Consider the following 18,784-nt stretch of genomic DNA (forward strand, 5'->3'; position numbering starts at 1 on the left):
TCCACACCCCCACCAGGGGCAGCAATATCCTAGACATGGTCATTACTAACATGGGCAACTGGTGCTCCACACCAGAAGTCAATTCCTCGTTGGTCAGATACGACCACAAGCTAATCACCCTAGACCCCCACTCCCCATTAGGGAAACCACTGTAAAAAAATTTTCCAAAGCCAACTTCACGCTTCTTAAGACAGAAGTAGTAAACTTCACGACATCCATGCAGATGGACAATAGAGGTACGACTGCTAAATCCTACACAAATGCACTTTATAAGCACTTACACAAGAGCATGGATTGTGCTATCCCTAACAGAACCAAGATGCTATCCTCCAAAAAAAGGAAGCCAATCTGGTGGCCCCCTGCCATAAACAAACTCTACAACAGAAGAAAGAAACTGCTGCAAAAAAGAGTAAAATCCCACGATTGGAGGAACTCCCTGGTCAGCCTCAGTAAGAAGCTCAGATCCCTCATAAAATCCTCCAAAGCTAGTTATGTAAACAAAATTGCCACTGTTTCTAAAGACAACCACAAAGTATTCTATAGCTATGTCAAGAATCTCAATGGCAACACTCAGATCTACTATGAGTTACAGCACAATGGCATTAGATATACAGAACCAACTGATATTGCCAACATCCTGGCAGACAGGTTCAATGCTAACTATACTCCCCTCTCACCCCCTAAAGGGCCCACCTCTATACTGGAAGAATGCAAAGTTCCTGTAATAATGGCTGCACAGGTTAAAAACCACAATCTCCAAAGCCAAGAACACAGCATCCATGGGACCTGACAACATCCCAGGCTGCGTTCTACATGAACTACAGAACAAACTGGCATCCCACCAAAGTACCATGTTCAATCACAGCCTCACCTCAGACTTTGTGCAAACTAAATGGTGCACAGCAATGGTTATCCGACTCCACAAAGGGGGATCCACCACGGACCCTTGGAACTACTGCCCCATTAGCCTGACGAGCCTGGTCTGCATGGCCATGGAACATATCATCATGGGTCTTATAAACAAAGACATTGGTAATCTCCAAACTCTGGACCCCACCCAGTTCCGGTTTGTAAAAGGCAGATCATGTCTACTAAACCTGTTAGACTTCTTTGAAGCAGTCACCAAAGCCGTAGATGAGGGTAAGGTGTTTCACACAGCCTATCTAGATCCCGCCAAGGCTTTCGGCACCATCCCCCACTCTGGAATTACAGATAAACTCACTAAACTAGGTATAAATCCCTATGTCACAAGATGAGTTGCCAACTGGCTCACTGACATAACCCCCACTGTGAAAGTAGCAGACTCCAAATCCGACTTCAGACCAGTGACAAGTGGAGTACCACAGGGTTCAATCCTTGGTCTTCTCCTGTTTGGTATCTACTTCTCTGAAGTACAGGCTAACACAGAAGGTCTTTGGCTAATGAAGTTCACAGATGACTGCAAACTAGGAGCCATAATCGAAACTCTAATGATGTGGATATCCTAGAAAAAAAAGCCTCACTGAGACAGATGCCTGGTGTCAAAGTCATGGCCTCGAGCTCAATGCCAAAAAGCGCATTGTCATCCCTTTTGGTGAAATCTCTGTACCCATGAACTAACACATAAGCGGCAGTCTACTTAACATGTGATAAGAGACCTTGGGACACAGGTGGACAGTAGTCTCTCCTTTGATAATCACATTGCCACAGTAGTCAGGAAATCCTTTTACGTGGCACACTTCCTCAGAAAAGGTTTCTCATCCAGGAAAAAAGAGGTAATTGTTCCCCTCTACTCATCACTCATTAGACCCATTATAGAGTGCAATGCTCCTTTTGATATATGTACCTAACAAGACATCTACAACAACTGGAAAGGCTGCAGAAATACCTCACAAAGAGGATTACTGGCCTGAAATAGATGCCCTATGCAGACCCTGAAATAGATGCCCTATGCAGACCGTCTCAAAAAAACTCCAGCATCACTCCGTCGCATATCGCCTACTCAAAGGCGACCTCTGCCTAACATACAAATCTATGTAAAACCCAGAGCTGTTGGACATGCTCCACTTAAAGAAATCCCAATCCCTCTGAGCTACACACTCTAGGGACCTAAAACTTGTCACCACAATAAACAGAACATGCTGGAGGGATAGATTTCTGTCCCAGAGACTTCCCATACTCTGGAACAAACTACCTATCTATATCAAACAAAGTTTCTCATTATCACTCTTCAATAAAAATCTTGATGATTGGATGGGAAATTGGAAATTCACCACAGGGATCACTTCTGTGGCTCTGCTCGACAGGGGCACAGAAAATAATTTTCTTGGGTGGTGAAAGCCAGGGTACCTTTTGGCTAAGCTTATATAGGCCCTAGGGCCAATAGCCTAGTACCTACCTATGAACTTATACATATATATATATATATATATGTATATCATATATATATATATATATATATATATATATATATACACACATACATATATATAGCTTGATTAAAGACCTCCTACTGGTAATAGCTTCATTGTCAGACTGCATCTTGATATGCAATGCATTCCATCAACCTAAAAACTCCACGTGCTGAAGCAAGAATCTGCCCTATTAAAAAAAATAGCAGGATTTTATACTTACCTGTTAATACAGTTAGGTCAGGAGTTGCTGTCCGTTTTAAAGTCAATAATAAATCCCTCATCTTCGGCACAAATACAAAGCTCCTATTTTGTCGTGAAAAAACTAAACGGGAATGGTGCTTTTGGTGCATGCGCACACCGGTGAAAGGTTGTGAGCGCAAAAAACACACACACAAAAAAAAAATGTTGAATTTGGGCTTAAGTGTTGCAGGCCGCATGGAAGAGTTCTGAGTGCCGCATGCGGCCCCCGAGCTGCAGGCTGGACACATCTGCCTTATACAAAGGATCAAATGAAGATATTTTGCCCATCTAATGACACAACTTCATGAATTTATGTATAATACACATAAACAGACAATTAACCCTTTAAAAGTTAAATGTAAGAAAATCTGTATTGTTTTATATTATAATTTTGCCGCCCATAATTTTAAAAGAGTGGCAATAGAAATATTCTCATTTAGTCTGGGGGTGTGTCTACCAGCATCCAGGGAACCTTGCCAGAACAACTCTCTGTATTCCAAACAACTTTCCCACGGACCACCCCGGACATCATCAGAAACTTTCTCAAGAACAAAAAATAAAAATGCTGCATCACTATATGATAGTATGTGTTTGTACACGGTGTTCCTTTCATTGTTAGTCCTAATATCATGCATATGCTCATATATGTGTCTTTTAAGTTTCCACTCAGTTTTGCCTAGGCAGAAGGCTGAGCAAGCACATGTAACTAAATAAACAACCCCAGTGGTGTTACAGTTGGTAAAAACCTGTCCTCTTATTTCTCTCTCCCTGCACTCTAAACTTACAAAACTAGTGTTCAAAATGTAGGAACATTGTGAACAGGCACCACATTTAAAGGTGCCTGTTCTTTTAGGTTTCTCCTTAGTAGATACTTTAACCCCCTCAAAAAGCTCTTTCAAATTTCTTCCTCTTTTTGTAAATGATTTTCATGGAATAATATTCCAAATGGGGCAGGTTAGTAAGTACCTTAAACCTGTCCCATTCCTTCCTAAATATTTCACTTACCATCTTAGCATCCTGGTTGAACTCGATAATAAATGGTTTCTTGGAGGCATCTTGGTCCTGGTCAGTCTCCTTTGCTCTTAAAGTGTATATATTCTGCAACAAGTATCAATCCTCTGGAGTTATAATTACCTCTTTAAATATCCAAGACAAAATTATATAGATTTTGATGCAAAATGTGTGTTTTTGCATTTTATTTCGCTGATTAGGACAGACCCATGATTTTTTCTTTTCTTTTTTCAGAGCTGAAAACCCCTGTCATAACATCAAGAATGGTTGAACCACAATGTTTTACTATCTAATGAATGTGTAGAGCACTGCATTTACATACTAAATGGATTAGTAGGAGTTTCTTACTTCCTATAAAGACAAGTTTTTGAAAAGCTCTTGTCGATGAAATGCCTCACCCAGGAAATTAACACGGTGATGATGTAGTAGTGAAACTGCAATGAAAACAAAAACCTGCTCCTCTATAGAGGTAAGCTGTTTTTATTTACCACAATATATGTTAGTGGTATGTAAATTCATTGCTCAAGGTTTACCATGACATCTTTATGTAGATGTGGTTATAGAGACAAACTGCAAAAAGTACAGTAAAATTCAAAAATAAAACAGCATGCTATAATCTTCATTTTTTTTGCAAAATTGGTTTGCATTGCAACGTTATCATGAGCACTATAACAAGAAATGACATTACTTGTAAAACAAAGATGTTTTTAAATGTGACCAATACACTTTAAATGTACTGTAATACCAGTTATCTAAGCTAGCGCTATATACACAAGTACACTTTCCACATACTGTACAGTTATGCACTGCAGTCACCATATATGTGTAATGCACATTGAAAAATAATTATTGTGGACCTTATTAGACATTGAGATAGTTTGCTTATATGTATGTTGTTAACTTTGTGTGATGTCAATTACTTTAATCTGCTAGCTGTATAGGTATGTTACTGCAGCCTTCTGTACCTGCTCTGATATTCTTCATATTGATCACTGCTGCAGTAGCCTTAGCTCTGTGCGTTATATCCTGCCAATGATGTAACAGCCAACCAGATTCCAAAGCTTCAGGACACCTTCCACACACCCAAACTGTCAAGCAACTAGAGCTGAGCTAACTAAAAGACAAGTCTGGGCATGAAGTCCTTCAGAGCTTTACTGCCACTAAACAGTACACTCCTCTAAGACATTCAAGGATCGACAGTCAGCTTCTGCTTTCCTTAGCTGGGCGGTTACATTTCCTTTGATAAAAAAAAAATTCCATTTTCTTATTTTTTACTGGCGTTTTACTACTTTCCTCTTCAGAAAAGTTATTTTAAAGCTAGGAGTAAGTGCTGTGTTTTAACAGATTGTCTTGAAACTGTAACATACTTTTTAACGGAACACTGGTTTCTGTTTAAAAGTAGAATTAACTGATAAAATATTTTCCGTGGAGAAATTGTGTTTATTTTGTCTGTTGTGAGGCTGCCATATCTTTGGAAGTGATTTTACAGTGTTTTTTTCTGTCAAAAAAGGTAACTTCTGTGGACTGCTTTTTCTGGCATTGTTGCTTGTTTTCCCCAGAAGAGAGACATAATTTTCGCCTTGACCAAGGAACAGATTGCGGGTCCTATGATCAGTCCTTGTTCCAGCCTTAAAATGAAAAGTTATGCAAATAGCCTTTGCCACTACAGCAGACTAGAAATTTGCCTCAGCTGCAAGTGGGTGACCTTGCTATGGCCATTTGTTGCACCTCAGATCACTCATCTTTTTCCCTGGATCCCCCTGGTATAACACTTACAGCCACCATTGTCTATGGGTTAGCCATGTCCTCAAGCCACTCTTGTTGATCCTGTGAGAGGGAAAGAGAAGGTTTCCCTGTTGTGTCACAATGATGTGCCCATCCCTGGGGGAGCAGTGGCTGCCATTAGCACTTGGTTTGCCCTATCTTCATCTTTTTATGTCAAAAAGAAACAGAAAAATAGAAAACTAAGCATATATCTACTTCTCCTCAAATTTCTTTGGATAGGAGTAATTTATTGGGGATGGCTCAGGGTTTGATTCAGGCTAGTGATCCTTCTTGTAGAGCAGTTTCCAGAAAAAAAATAGGGAAGCCTCCTTCCCTGAAGAGATTCAAGATTCTGAATTTGAACAAGAAGATGCAGAGATGGATTCAAGGTTTTGTCCTCAGATTTCTTATTCAGACTCAGAGGAAAACTCAAGTTTCTGATTCTCCTTGTGGGAGTCTCTCTTTCTCTGAGGCTATTCCTCCCTCAGAAAATACTATGAGCTGTTACAGAAAGATTTTCCAGAAACTACACCCATTCCATCTGTCCTGTCTGCTTTTGAGGATGTGTATCTTACTGCCTGCAATTTTTCTGACAGTCAGTCAATTGACCCTTAAAAAAAGGCAAATAAGATGTATAAAGTTCATAAGCCTTTTATTTTTTGTACACTTTTCCCAAACTTGACCCAGCAGCTATAGCTAACTCCTCTGCAGTTAAGCATTTAGTTTAATTCCAATTTCACTCTTTCTAATAAGGATGGGAAAATTATTGATAGGTATAAGAAAACAGATATACTTTAGCAACTTTGAATTTCAGAATTTTAAATTGTGAGACTCATATGTTAAAGGTTTATTTTGACAAATTGTGAAAGTATAAGGAATGTTATCTGCAGTTTCATCTTGTGAAGAAAAATGTGCTTTAAATAACTCACTTTCTTCTACTGCACAGGTCACTACTTATTGACTGCAGTGTATGTATGACTCTGTTGATACTTCTTCCAGGGCTATGCCACTTGTACTGTGTTTTAAGAAGGTTTGCTTGGCTGCATCCTCAGAACCTCTCAAATGATGTTAAAATAAGGTTTCAAATTCTCCCTTGGATAGAGATTTAGGATTTGGCCCCTTTGCTGCAGTAATGATCAAAAAGTGTGATGAAAGAGGCAAGTTGATCCAGGGATCTCTAAGATTTTTCAGCCCTCTTTTTCCAAATTCCCCAAGGGATTTTCTTTCCCCTCATCCAGTTTCAACAAATAACAGAATAAATACTCTCAGCAGAATTCAGGTAAACAGATGTTTAAGAAAAAGTGGCCAGAGGTTCCAAAAAGAAGTCTCAAACCTCCCAACACCAAGGACACTCCAACTAGACTGAATGGCTATTCAAGAGACTTTGTGACCCCCTCACACCCTGACCTCTTTTCTCTTCCAGAAAGTTAGAATCTCTGTTTTCTCTTTGGCAACAGATTGTTTCAGACAAATGGGTTCTGAAAATCATTCATTTCATAGGTGCATTTCATAGGCAAATCTTCATCAAGCAGAATGGCTGCCTTAGTCCTTTTGGCCACAGAAGCTGCTTTTTTAATCATCATGGGTACAGATGGCAGTGGAAGGAAATTACTCCGCTCCAGTGGGTCATTCCTCATCCTGCAGATCAGGCTCTTGTTTCCTCCTGTTCTTTATCATATGCTGTCCCAAGGAGTTATAGAATCAGTTCCTCCTTCCCATGTAGGGAAGGGGTTTTATTCAAGGATGTTACTAGTCCCAAAGAAAGAAAATGCTTGGAGATCAGTTCTGGACCATTCTTTCCTAAACCTGTTTGTGATAGTACCCACATTCAAAATTATGTTACTTCTTAACCTATTGCCTCTTCTTTCTCTTTTAAGTTTCCTGGTAATGCTAGACTTAAAAGATGCGTATCAACACATTCCTAGTCATTCAGACTTCTTGTGTTTCTTAAGGTTCTGAGTGTCTATATCATATTATCAGTACTCTGCCTTACCCTTTGGACTATCCACTGCACCAAAAGTGTTAGCGAATTATCTATTTCCAGTTATAGCTCATTGCAGGCTACAGGGTATCCACATTTTTCTATATTTAGATGACTCATTTAACCTTGCAGAGTTTTTTTCAAAATGTCAAAAATCTCTCTCCTGAGTGAGAGATCTAGTGCATAAGGGATTCCAAGGGAACATTCAAAACTTTTTCTTAACTCCCTCACACAGGATTGTGTACCTGGAATGTCAACTAGACACATTGGTTCAAAAAGCTTTTCTTCGACAGGAAAAATAGATCTTTATTTAGATCTATTTCTTAGGTTTTCTACTAAGACTTCTGTCACTGCAAGGAAATACCTCAGGATTTTGGATCTCATGGCATCTGTGATTCTCATGATACCCATTACAAGACTCCACATGAGAAAAATACAGTGATATCTGAAGTCAGTCCCAGCATTAATATTCTTTATCTTATCAGATCCCAGTACTGGGGTTTGTCAGAAAAGAAATCACTTGGTGGAGACAACAGATATCCTTAAATCAAGGTATCTCCTTCTTCTCCTTCTCTGCTCCAGAGCAGTCAGTCACTACAGATGCTTCAGAATTTGCTTACAAGCTTGGGAAGCAGTTCCAGAAGAGATAAAAGTGCAGGAAGTGTGGGACAGCTTGTCTTGATCAAGGCACTCAATTCTCTGAACCAACTTTAGTCTCTCGGACCTCAAGTGGTTTCAGATAATACCACAGTGATGTGGTACATCAAAAAGTAAAGGCGTACCAGGTTGCACCCCCTTTGCATACTAGCCATGTTAGCTTGGGATATAGGTTCACAGCACAATCTCACTCTACAGCCATCCTACATTCTGTCAGAGCAAATCTGTGTGGCATACAAGCTAAGCAAGACCAGGGCAGACCCTTACAAATAAAAACTAGATCCAGGGGTCTTTCAAGATTTGATCCATCTGTAGGGAATTCCTCTAGTAGATCTCTTTGCCTCCTCTATTAACAATCCACTGTCAAAATTCTGTTTCAGGATCCACACAAGAAGGCCAGGAAGACAGATGCATTTTCTTTTCTTTGGACAGGAATGCTCATGTATGCTTTTCCACTAATATCCAGAATACTTCTGTGATTCATAAGGAATCCCCCAAGATCATTGTGGTGACTTCCTTCTGACCCAGACATTCATGGTTCTCCCTTCTTTTGGAAATGACCAGGGGCAATTACCACAAGCTTCCTCACAGAATGGATGTACTCACACAAGATCAGGGGCATCTAATAAATCCCAAACTCAATCATCTTCAGTTGACTGCCTGGACGCCAGGGTCTTAATTCCTCTCAGGCACCTGTTTTATGAGGATGTGCATCAGGTACTAATGGAGGCAAAAAAGCCTACTACTAGAAAATCATATATTAGCAAATGAGAGAGGTTTTCTAGTTGGTGCCAACTACATAACCAGCACCCTTTCAGGGCTAGTTTTTTCTCTGGTTTTACAATATTTGTGTGAGTTACTATCCATTGGCCTTTCTTATTTCTCTCTCAAGGTTTCATTTATCAGCAATTTCACCAAGTCTGCCAATGGATCCTCCTCTTTCAGGACAGTCACATGTCAAAATGTTCTTGAAAGGGGTTTTACATAACAGGTCTCCAAGTAAACAGGTGGCTCCTCCTCGGGATCTTAATTTTGTGTTAGAGAAATTAACACTTGCTCCATTTGAAGCAGCTTATTTGGCTGACTTGAGGTTCTTAACATGGATAACAGTTTTACTGATTGCTCTAACCTTTGCAACAAAAGTATCTGAGTTACAAGCTCTTATGGTGAGTCAACCCCACCTCATTTTCCACAAGGACAGGGTTTCTTTGAGAATAATCCTTCAGTTATACCCAAAGTAATATCCAAGTAAGCCAAATTATCCATCTCCCTGCTTTCTTACCTGAACCTAAAAATGAGGGAAAGGATACTCCACAACTTGGATATCCACAGGCAACTCGGCTACTATCTTGACAAAGCTACATCTTTTGATTCATTGGATCAATTGTTAACTTCTTGTGAAGGTAAGAAGGGACAACCTGTGTGAAAACAGACTATTTCCAAATGGTTGTTTAAGGATATTACCTTTTGTTATACTTACCATGACAAACCTATTCAAAGCAGGGTGAAAGCCCACTCTACAAAGACCCTGGCTTCTTCTATGGCTTTTTGGAAAGGGTTGATTCTAGAAGTTTTCTAGAAGCTGCTATTTGGTCTTCTGTACATACTTTTACAAAGTACTATAAGCTTGATCTCTTCTCTACATCTATATCATGCTTTGCTAGGACGTTCTTCCAGGGGCTCCTGGACCCTTCTCCTTCCACCTCCCAAATATAATTAGCTATGGTAATCTACCTATATAGCTAAGGCTACTGCAGCAGTGATTAATATGATGTGTAAGTTGAACTTACCATAACAGTAGATGTTCGAATAATCACTGCTGCAGTAGATGTTCCATCCTTCTAGCCGCCACCCCCCCCCACACACACACACACTTGTTTTTGGTGTTTTTTTTAAGCCAGGGTGTGGACATTTATTTTTTGTTATTTCTAGTCTTATTCTTTCAGGGCTCTCTCACAGTAGGAAAGCTCTGAAGGGCTTTGTGCCCAAACTTGTCTTTTAGTCAGCTCAGCTCAAGCTGCTTGACAGTTTGGGCATGTGGAAGGAAACCTGAAGCTTTGGAAGCTGTCCAGCTGTTATATCCTTGGCAAGATGCAACCTATACAGCTGAGGCATCTGCAGCATTGATCATTCAAACATCAACTGTTATGGTAAGTTCAACTTACACAACTTACTTTTTCCTATTTTGTATATAGTATATAGTACTGTTGTGTACACTTACCATAAATGTAGATGTTCGAGTGTATTCACTGTTGCAGTCACTACACTTGGGTAATCCTGCTGGCAGGTTGCCCTCAGTCGGCCTGAATATCAAAGTCTTGGTTCCTGTGTCGGTTGCTGTCTCCTCTTCCATGATGTCAGGTCATCAGCGGTATAAAACATGCAGCTGAAGCCATTTTATTCAGTTTTTCTTGCCCCAGATGTCAGGTGCTCCCCAAATGGGGAGCAAAAATATATATAACAGCAATATATAAGTAAATGCATTTTTAGCGACATAAACTTTACCTTCATCTAAAAGCAGATGCACCACAAAGGCTTTAGAATATAGTGAAGGAAAGAGAAGTTCTAGAAAAAAGGGAGATGGCAGGTGGGTAACCCGGACTGCAACAGTGAATACACTCGAACATCTACATTTAAAGTAAGTCTACACAACTGTACTATGTTCTTCGTGCTTCACTATTGCAGTCATTACATTTGGGTAGAATCCCAAAGCTATGGATGGGAGGATGGAGCTAAATAGCATTAGGAGCGGCTATAAGGCCCTGCAGAACTGCAGTGGCAAAGCCTGCCCTAGACTTAGAGAAGAGAGGCAAATGATAATGCTTGGTAAAAGTATGAACAGAGCTCCAAGTAGCAGCTTCTAGAATGTCTTTGGTTGGAACTCCTCTGAGAAAAGCTGCTGAGGTAGATGCAGCCCTGGTGGAATGTGACCTGATTCCCTTGGGCACTGGTTTACCATGATGCAAGTAGCAGAAACGAATGCAGTGGCTTATCTACTTAGAAATAGTCTGCTTTGATATAGCTTTCCCCTCTGATCCTGCAGCAAATGCCACCAGTAGTTGCTCCAACTTTCTTAGAGATTTGGTCCTGTTTAAGTAGAATCTTAGTTGTCTGTGTATGTCCAATGAATGCAGAATCCGCTCCCCCTTGTTCTGCGGATTTGGGTAAAATATTGTCAGGTGAATAGTTTGGTTAAGAGCCACACTGGATACCACCTTAGGCATAAAGGAAGGGTTGGTCCTGATGGACACCCTGTCCAGGTAAAATGTAATAAAAGGCTCCACAGCCATGTGGGCCTGTAGTTCTGAAACCCTTCTTGCTGAAGTGATTGCCAAAAGGAAAGCTGTTTTCCAAGATAAAAACTTTATATCCGATGTAGCTGCTGGTTCAAAAGGAGGCAGTGTGAGTTTTTCCAGCACAAAATTGAGGTCCCATGCAGGAGTTGGTGATCTTCTGGGAGACCTTACATTTTTGGCCCCTCTAAGATACTGTTTTAGCAGATGATGAGAAAAGATAGGAGGCTCTGTGTTGTAATAAGCCAAAATGGCAGAGGCATGGATTTTTATTGAAGAAAAAGATAGGCCCTTGTCAAACATCTCAGTCAAGTATTGTAAAATCTGAGGAATATTTGTTTTTCTGTGTCTGTTCCTTGTGCTTGGTTCCAAGCACAGAATCACTTCCATTTATCAGCATAAGATTTTCTAATACTAGGCCTTCTGGCTTCCAAAATGACATCCATCACAGATTTACTGAGAGGTATTGTTTGAATAATTACATGATCAGCCATGCTGCCAGGTTCAGAGTTTGGAGCTGAGTGTGCAGAATTTGACTGTTCTGCTGAGACAGTAGATGAGGTATTTGAGGCAAGTACCAAGGAGGGAGTTGAGACATATTCCTTAGAATTGGGTACCAGTGCTGGCAAGGCCAGTCCGGAGCAATTAGGAACATTTTTTTGTTTTTTCATGTCTGACCTTTATTAAGACCTTGGGGAGAAGAGGCAGAGGAGGAAAGGCGTAGACTGATAGGTTTTTCCAACTGAAGGATAGGGCATCCACTTTCCATGCTTGACTGTGATAAGTCCTTGTGCAGAATTTGTCCAGTTGATAATTTTGGGGAGAGGCAAATAGATCTATGTCTGGGCTCCCCCATTTCTGTGTTACCATGCTGAAGACTTGTGGACCAGTTTCCACTAGTGAGGGTCCATAAAATTTCTGCTTAGGTCGTCTGCGAGAGTATTTTGTTTTCCTGGCAGGAATTGAGCTTGAAGATGCACTTGGTAAGGTCAAGGCTGTATCCCACAATGCCATGGCTGGTCTGCAAAGGGGGTAGGAATGTGTACCCCCCTGCTTGTTTATGTACCACATAACCGTGGTGTTGTCCATCTTTATCAGTAGTTGTCCTGGATGAAGTAAGTCCTTGAAGGCTGTCAGGGCATTCTGAACAGCTAACATCTCTTTCTGGCTGATGTGCAGATGCATTTGTTTTTGGGTTCCATATGCCCTGAATGCATCTCCCCGCCATGTGGGCACCCCAAGCATAGTCTGATGCATCTGCAGTTAGGGTTTGGGTGGCAGGGGGTACAATGAAAGACTGTCCCTTGTTTTGGTGACATGTCTCTGCCCACCAAAGAAACTCCTTTTGTAGGCAGGGAATGAGAGGAATCATTGTTTCCAGACTGTGACAATGTTGACTCCATAAACTTTTTAGATACCACTGAAGTTTCCTGATATGCAATCTTGCATACAGAATTAGTAGAATGCAGGATGCCATGAACCCCAAAGCCTGTAGTATTTGTCTTGCAGATAACTGGGTTTTTGTTGCCATCTGTTTGAAGTATATAGTCAGTTGCCTTTGTTTGTCTGGCGCAAGGTAAGCCATCTGGGCAGTTGTATTCAAGCTGCACCCAGGAATGTAATTTTTTTGAGAGGGTACCAGTTGTGATTTATTTTCGTTTATTGTGTACCCTGGGCATGTTAGAAGCCTTTTTACAAATGCCAGATGTTAAAGAAGAATGTCCTTGTTTTCTGCTTGAACGAGACAGTCGTCCAAGTAAGGATAGATTTGTATGCTTCTTTGTCTGCAAAATGCAATTACTGGTGCCAGGCACTTTGTAAAGACCCTGGGCGCAGTAGATAAGTCAAAGGGCAGTGCAGAGAATTGGTAATGCATAAAACCTGCCTTGAAGCTGCGGTATCTTCTGCACGATTCCCTTATTGGGATATGCAGGTATGCCTCTTTTAAGTCTAGAGTCACTAACCAAGCGTTCTTGCCCAGCATGGGCAGTAGCTGTTGTAAAGTCAGCATTTTGAATTTTGGAATGTCCAAGAACGTGTTCAAAATCAATAAGTCCAATATTGGACACCAGGCATTGTCTTTTCTGGGTACCAGGAACAGTCTTGAATAAAAACCTTGTCCTTTTTCCTGTTCTGGTACGGGCTGAATAGCCCCCATATCCATGAGGGACGTAACTTGTTGCTGAGCCTCTGCCCATTGATATTGTGGCAGATCTGGTCAACCGTTTGGAATTGGCAAAATATGGAAATGAAATCTGTACCCCTGGGATACTATGTTTAATACCCACTTGTCCTGGGTAATTAACTGCTAATTTTGAGCAGAGCCCCTCAATGATCCTCTTCAAGAGAAATCTTGACGAATGGATGGGAGATCGTAGGTTTACCCCTGGGATCTCTTCTGTGTCCCTACTAGACAGAGGCACAGTAAACTAAACTTAAAAGGGCTATTCTTCTGTGACCTACTATACAAAGACACAGTCAACTAATCTAAAAGGGTGGCGAAAGCCAAACACACTCTGGCTAGGCTTATAAATGCCCTAAGGCAGATAGCCTAGTATCAACCTATGAACCTATGAAGTGCTAATTTTCCCCCAAGGGGGCTGCCAAAAGATAAGTGCTTGGTGATGGTACAGGGAAGTCATTGAGACTGCTTACTATAGGGTTGTGCTTTGTTTCCTCCAGATTTGGAGGTAGAGGCACCCCATTGCTTTGACCTGTAAGAATACTGTGTTTGGTATCTAGAGCCTTTTGAGCACCTGGATTTGCCTTGAGAGGCTCTGTTGGACACAGGAAAGGACCAATTTTTAGTAGGCCAGTGCCTACTGAATCTGGGTGGCTGCACTTGTAAGAAATCTTTTACAGTTTGCATAGATTTAGCTTTGTCTTCCATTTTCTTTAAAACCTCTTCTGCCTTATTACCAAACAGAGTATCATGCTGTAAAGGTGCATCCAACAATTTAGCTTTAACACGATCAGATAGATTTTGCTCCTTGAGCCAGGCATGCCTTCTAATCTCAGATCCAGTAACTGCGGCCCTGCAAGAGGCCTCCAAGGAATCAAAACCACATTGCAAAGTATGCTTTCCAACCTCTTCTGCTGCATGCAATAATTTCTGTAATTCTTTATTTTCCACACAATCAGAAATCAACATAATTTTCTGTTGATATTTAAGCATATGAAACTGGCAGTTTAAGGCCCTAATTGTCAAGGTTTCAGACGTGTAAACCTTCTTTCCCCATCTATCCAGCACCCTGGAATCTCTATCAGAGGGGGTAGGATTTTTGGCTGTAGAGGCCTTTACACCTTTGGGACCCTGTGAGATAGTTTCAGGATCAGCAGCAGGATTTTTGAATAGAAATTTGTGGGAGTCAGGAACCCTGTAATATCTGATGGCTTACTAGGAGCCAGAGGTAGGGAACCAGGAGTCATGCTTGATCCCAAAAACACATCATCAACAATGTCTAATACAGGAGGTATAGCCAAAGGCCTATGCTGAGGAAGAAGAAGGAAATCCCTAAGCCTCTTTTTGATTCAGAGAAATCTTGACTCTTCCAATGAAAATGTTCCCTTAAAGTATGCAAGGTTTCTCCAAAAGAATAATCCTCAGGAGGAGATGCAGATGGAATGAATTCTTCTGCATCTGAATCCTCATAGGGTGGTATAGAAAATTCCTGATCAGAAGAGGAATCAGAAGAAACAGAAACCTGATCTGAGGATTCATATTCAGTGTCTTGCCTAGGCCTCTTATCAGAGGGGGGGGGGGGGGGTTGGAAAACCCTGATCAAGGTAATTAAGTCCTCAGCCATTTTGATCATCTGTTTTTTTAGGCATAGGGGCCTGAGCACGTGGCTCATGCGTCGGTTTTTTAGACTTAGAAATTGATTTTGTTTTTGTTTTTGAAGCTGGCATTGGTTTTATATAAAAATGTTGAGGCCTGAAAACACCCTCAAAAGCCAGTGCCTGCTCAGCGGCTCCTGACCCATCCAAGGGAGAGACATCCGCGGGTTCAATACTCTTGAGAATCTCGCGGCATACCGGGTCTCAGTAGAGGCCTGCGACTCAAAAGTAGCAGGTATCAGGGGCTGCAAAAGCGCCTCACTGAGTACTGGCGAACCGGCGACTGGCTTAGGAGAAGCTTCGTCGTCGGTTTTGGACCTCAATGGTCTATCTCTGTCTTTTTCTTTGCGTATTTTGTGTACTCCGGTAGTCAGATTGCTATCCAATGACATTTCAGGGTAATTAAATCTGGATCCAAAATATTTGAAGCAAAAATATACAGACACTTAATAGTGCGTTGGTTAAATCTAGCAGAAAACCGACAGCAAGGCACGTTATGATCTGGGCCTAGGCAAGGAATACAGTACAAATGAAAGTCCTTATGAGGTATTTGCTTCCCACAAGTAATGCAATTATTAACTTTTACTGACATCGGTAAGGAGCAAGAAAAAGTTTCCCCAACGGGGTACTTAGCTTTAATTGAAGACTTCGGTTCTGAAACTCGAATGCGAATATTTCAGGAGTTGGCCAACCGGCACTTGCGAACTGCTTCTGCTTCGGGCACCGTGCGGCAAGAAAGACTGAACAAATGGCGTCGGCTGCATGTTTTATACCCCTGACGACCTGACATCATGGAAGAGGAGACAGTAATCGACGCAGGACCCAAGACTTTGATATTCAGGCCGACTGAGGGCAACCTGTCAGCAGATTACCCAAATGTAATGACTGCAACAGTGAAACACGAATAACATCAACCATTTCCAGAGCTTGTTATTGGAGTAATGCTTATAAAACTAAAAAATGACTAACATCACTGGATATTTTTAAAAAACACAATAAACTATGCAAACTTAGTCAACCTTATAGCTATATTTTGACTATATACAATATTAATTTCAGTTGCAGTAGTGACTTTGTATGCTTGCACAGTGTGTGCATAATATATGCTGCAAGGCAGCAGCATTAAAGGATGCAGTAGGATATTGTTAAAAGATCACATATAGTACTTGTATCTGACAAGAACTCACAAGCCATGTATAAACTATAGCTTAATGCATAGGTTTATAGGTAACTATACTACTAGGCTAGCTGCCCTTGTGGAACATTTTAAGCCTACCCAGTTTCCCTTTTTGTAGTTGAAATAACCTATCTAATTTGGTTGTAGATTGACCTTACCTATCTCGTGGTCAATAATTATACATTACTCCTAATGAGAATGCTCAATGCCAGAAGTCTAAATCTCAAAATGCACGCACTCGAGGCCCTTCTCAGTATGGAGAACATCGATGTCTGTGCTGTGACAGAAACCTGGTTCAAGGCTCCTGAGAGCACCCCAGCGCTATCAGGTTTTACCTCATATCATGCGTTCCGGCCCCAAAATCTGGACAATACCAAGAAAGGAGGGGGGGTATCCATATTCATCAAGGACACCCACACCTCAAGACTGGTGGCAACGCACGATGCATCGGAGACCATCCAGGTGCAATTAACCATAGGCAAGACTGCTCTGCAAATTGTAGCATGTTACAGGCCACCCTCACAAACTCAGGAACCTCACATGGCCTTCCTGAAAACACTAGAGGGGATAAATGTATCACCAAACACCATCATACTAGGTGACTTCAATTACCCTAATATAGACTGGGAACACTACTCAAGCCCAAACACCCTAGCCCAAAAGTTCCTGGAATTCATAAACTCAAATGCCATGGAACAACTAGTCACCATCCCCACAAGAGGAGATAACATACTTGATCTCATCATCACGAACATGGGAGCACAATGTTCAACACCGGAGGTGTACCCCTCACTGGTGAGATCAGACCACAAACTAATCTCGCTGGAGGTCCTCATCCCACCCCACCTGAAATAAAAAGACCACAGTAAAGAACTTCTCAAAGCCGACTTCACACTTCTAAAGACTAGTGTGGTCTCCTTTAAGGCCCCGAGTCATGGAAAACAGTACTCAAGCCGCTGAATCACTTACAAATGCCTTCTACCAGCACCTGCAGGACTGCATGGATAAGGCAATCCCAAGCAAAACAAAGACTCTTTGTACCAAAGGCAAGCGTCCAGTCTGGTGGACCCCAGCCATAAACAAACTCTACAACAAAAGGAGGAAGCTACTACAAGATAGAGCAAAATCCTTAAAAGGTAAGACACCCTTGATCACTATAAGTAAAAACTAAGAGCTCTCATAAAATCATCCAAAGCAAATTTCGAGAGAAAAATAGCTAAAGACTCAAAAGACAATCATAAGGCCTTCTTTAGCTATGTTAGAAACCTGGGAGGAAACTCCCAGATATGCTCAGAGCTAGTTCAAAATGATGTGAAGATTACTGATCCTACAGACATTGCCAACATACTGGCTGACAGGTTCAGTGCAAACTTCTCCCAAAAGGAGAGATATCTATACCAAACGATTGCAGCCCCCAAACATCTCCAGCCCAAGTGAGAACTGCTCTCCAAAGCAAAAACACAGCATCCATGGGACCTGATGGTGTCCCCGGCTGTGTGCTCCATGAACTCAATGAGGAATTAAACCCACAGCTAGGACAGCTGTTTAATCAAAGTCTTACCTCTGGATACGCACCCAGGAGTGGCGCATTGCAACTGTGGTACCACTTCACAAAGGCGGTGCCTCCACCGACCCTGGAAATTACCGCCCATTAGCTTGACAAGCCTTATCTGCAAAGCCATGGAGAGGATCATAATGGACCTCATAAATAAAGACATAGGGATTTGCAGACTTTGGATCCAACCCAGTTTGGCTTTGTCAAAGGCAGATCATGCCTTTTAAACTTGGTTGACTTTTTCAAACAGTCACCAAAGCCATTGATGAGGGAAAGGCAGTCCATACAGCCTACCTCGATCTGGCTAAGGCCTTCGATACAATACCCCATTCGGGTATCATTGAAAACTCATCAGCTTAAATGTCAACCCATACATCACAAGATGGGTTGCAAACTGGCTGAGTGACAGAACCCACAGGGTCAGAGCTGCTGGCGCCATGTCAGACTCAAAGCCTGTCACAAGTGGTGTCCCACAGGGCTCAGTCCTGGGCCCACTCTTGTTTGGCATCTACTTTTCCAAGTACAAGCAAACACAGGAGGGTTATGGCTGACAAAGTTTGCAGATGACTGCAAACTGGGCCATAGTAGAAAACACATCTGACACAGATATCCTTCAGAAGGGTCTCACAGAAACGGATAACTGGTGCCAGAGCCACGGCCTAAAGTTAAATGCCAAAAATGCATAGTCATACCCTTCGGGAAAAACAAGGTTACCCCTAGCTACCAAATAGGTGGCAATCCACTGAGCACAGAAGAAGTTATCAGGGACCTGGGGACCCAGGTTGATAGTAGTCTGTCATTCGACACCCATGTAGCTAAAGTAGTTAGGAAGACCTTCTACATTGCCCACCTTATCATGAAGGGATTCTCATCTAG

The 18,784-nt window shown here is 41.6% G+C and overlaps 1 protein-coding gene across 1 annotated transcript in view; it reads right to left on the minus strand.

Annotated features, from left to right (window-relative positions):
- A3GALT2 (alpha 1,3-galactosyltransferase 2) overlaps positions 1-18,784 on the minus strand; it is a 933,393-nt gene that overhangs the window by 814,850 nt on the left and 99,759 nt on the right. The gene's annotated exons all lie outside the window — the stretch shown is intronic.

This window comes from Protopterus annectens, chromosome 2.part1, assembly GCF_019279795.1.
Source record: "Protopterus annectens isolate FY-2018-M chromosome 2.part1, PAN1.0, whole genome shotgun sequence".
Classification (NCBI taxonomy): Eukaryota; Metazoa; Chordata; order Ceratodontiformes; family Protopteridae; genus Protopterus; species Protopterus annectens.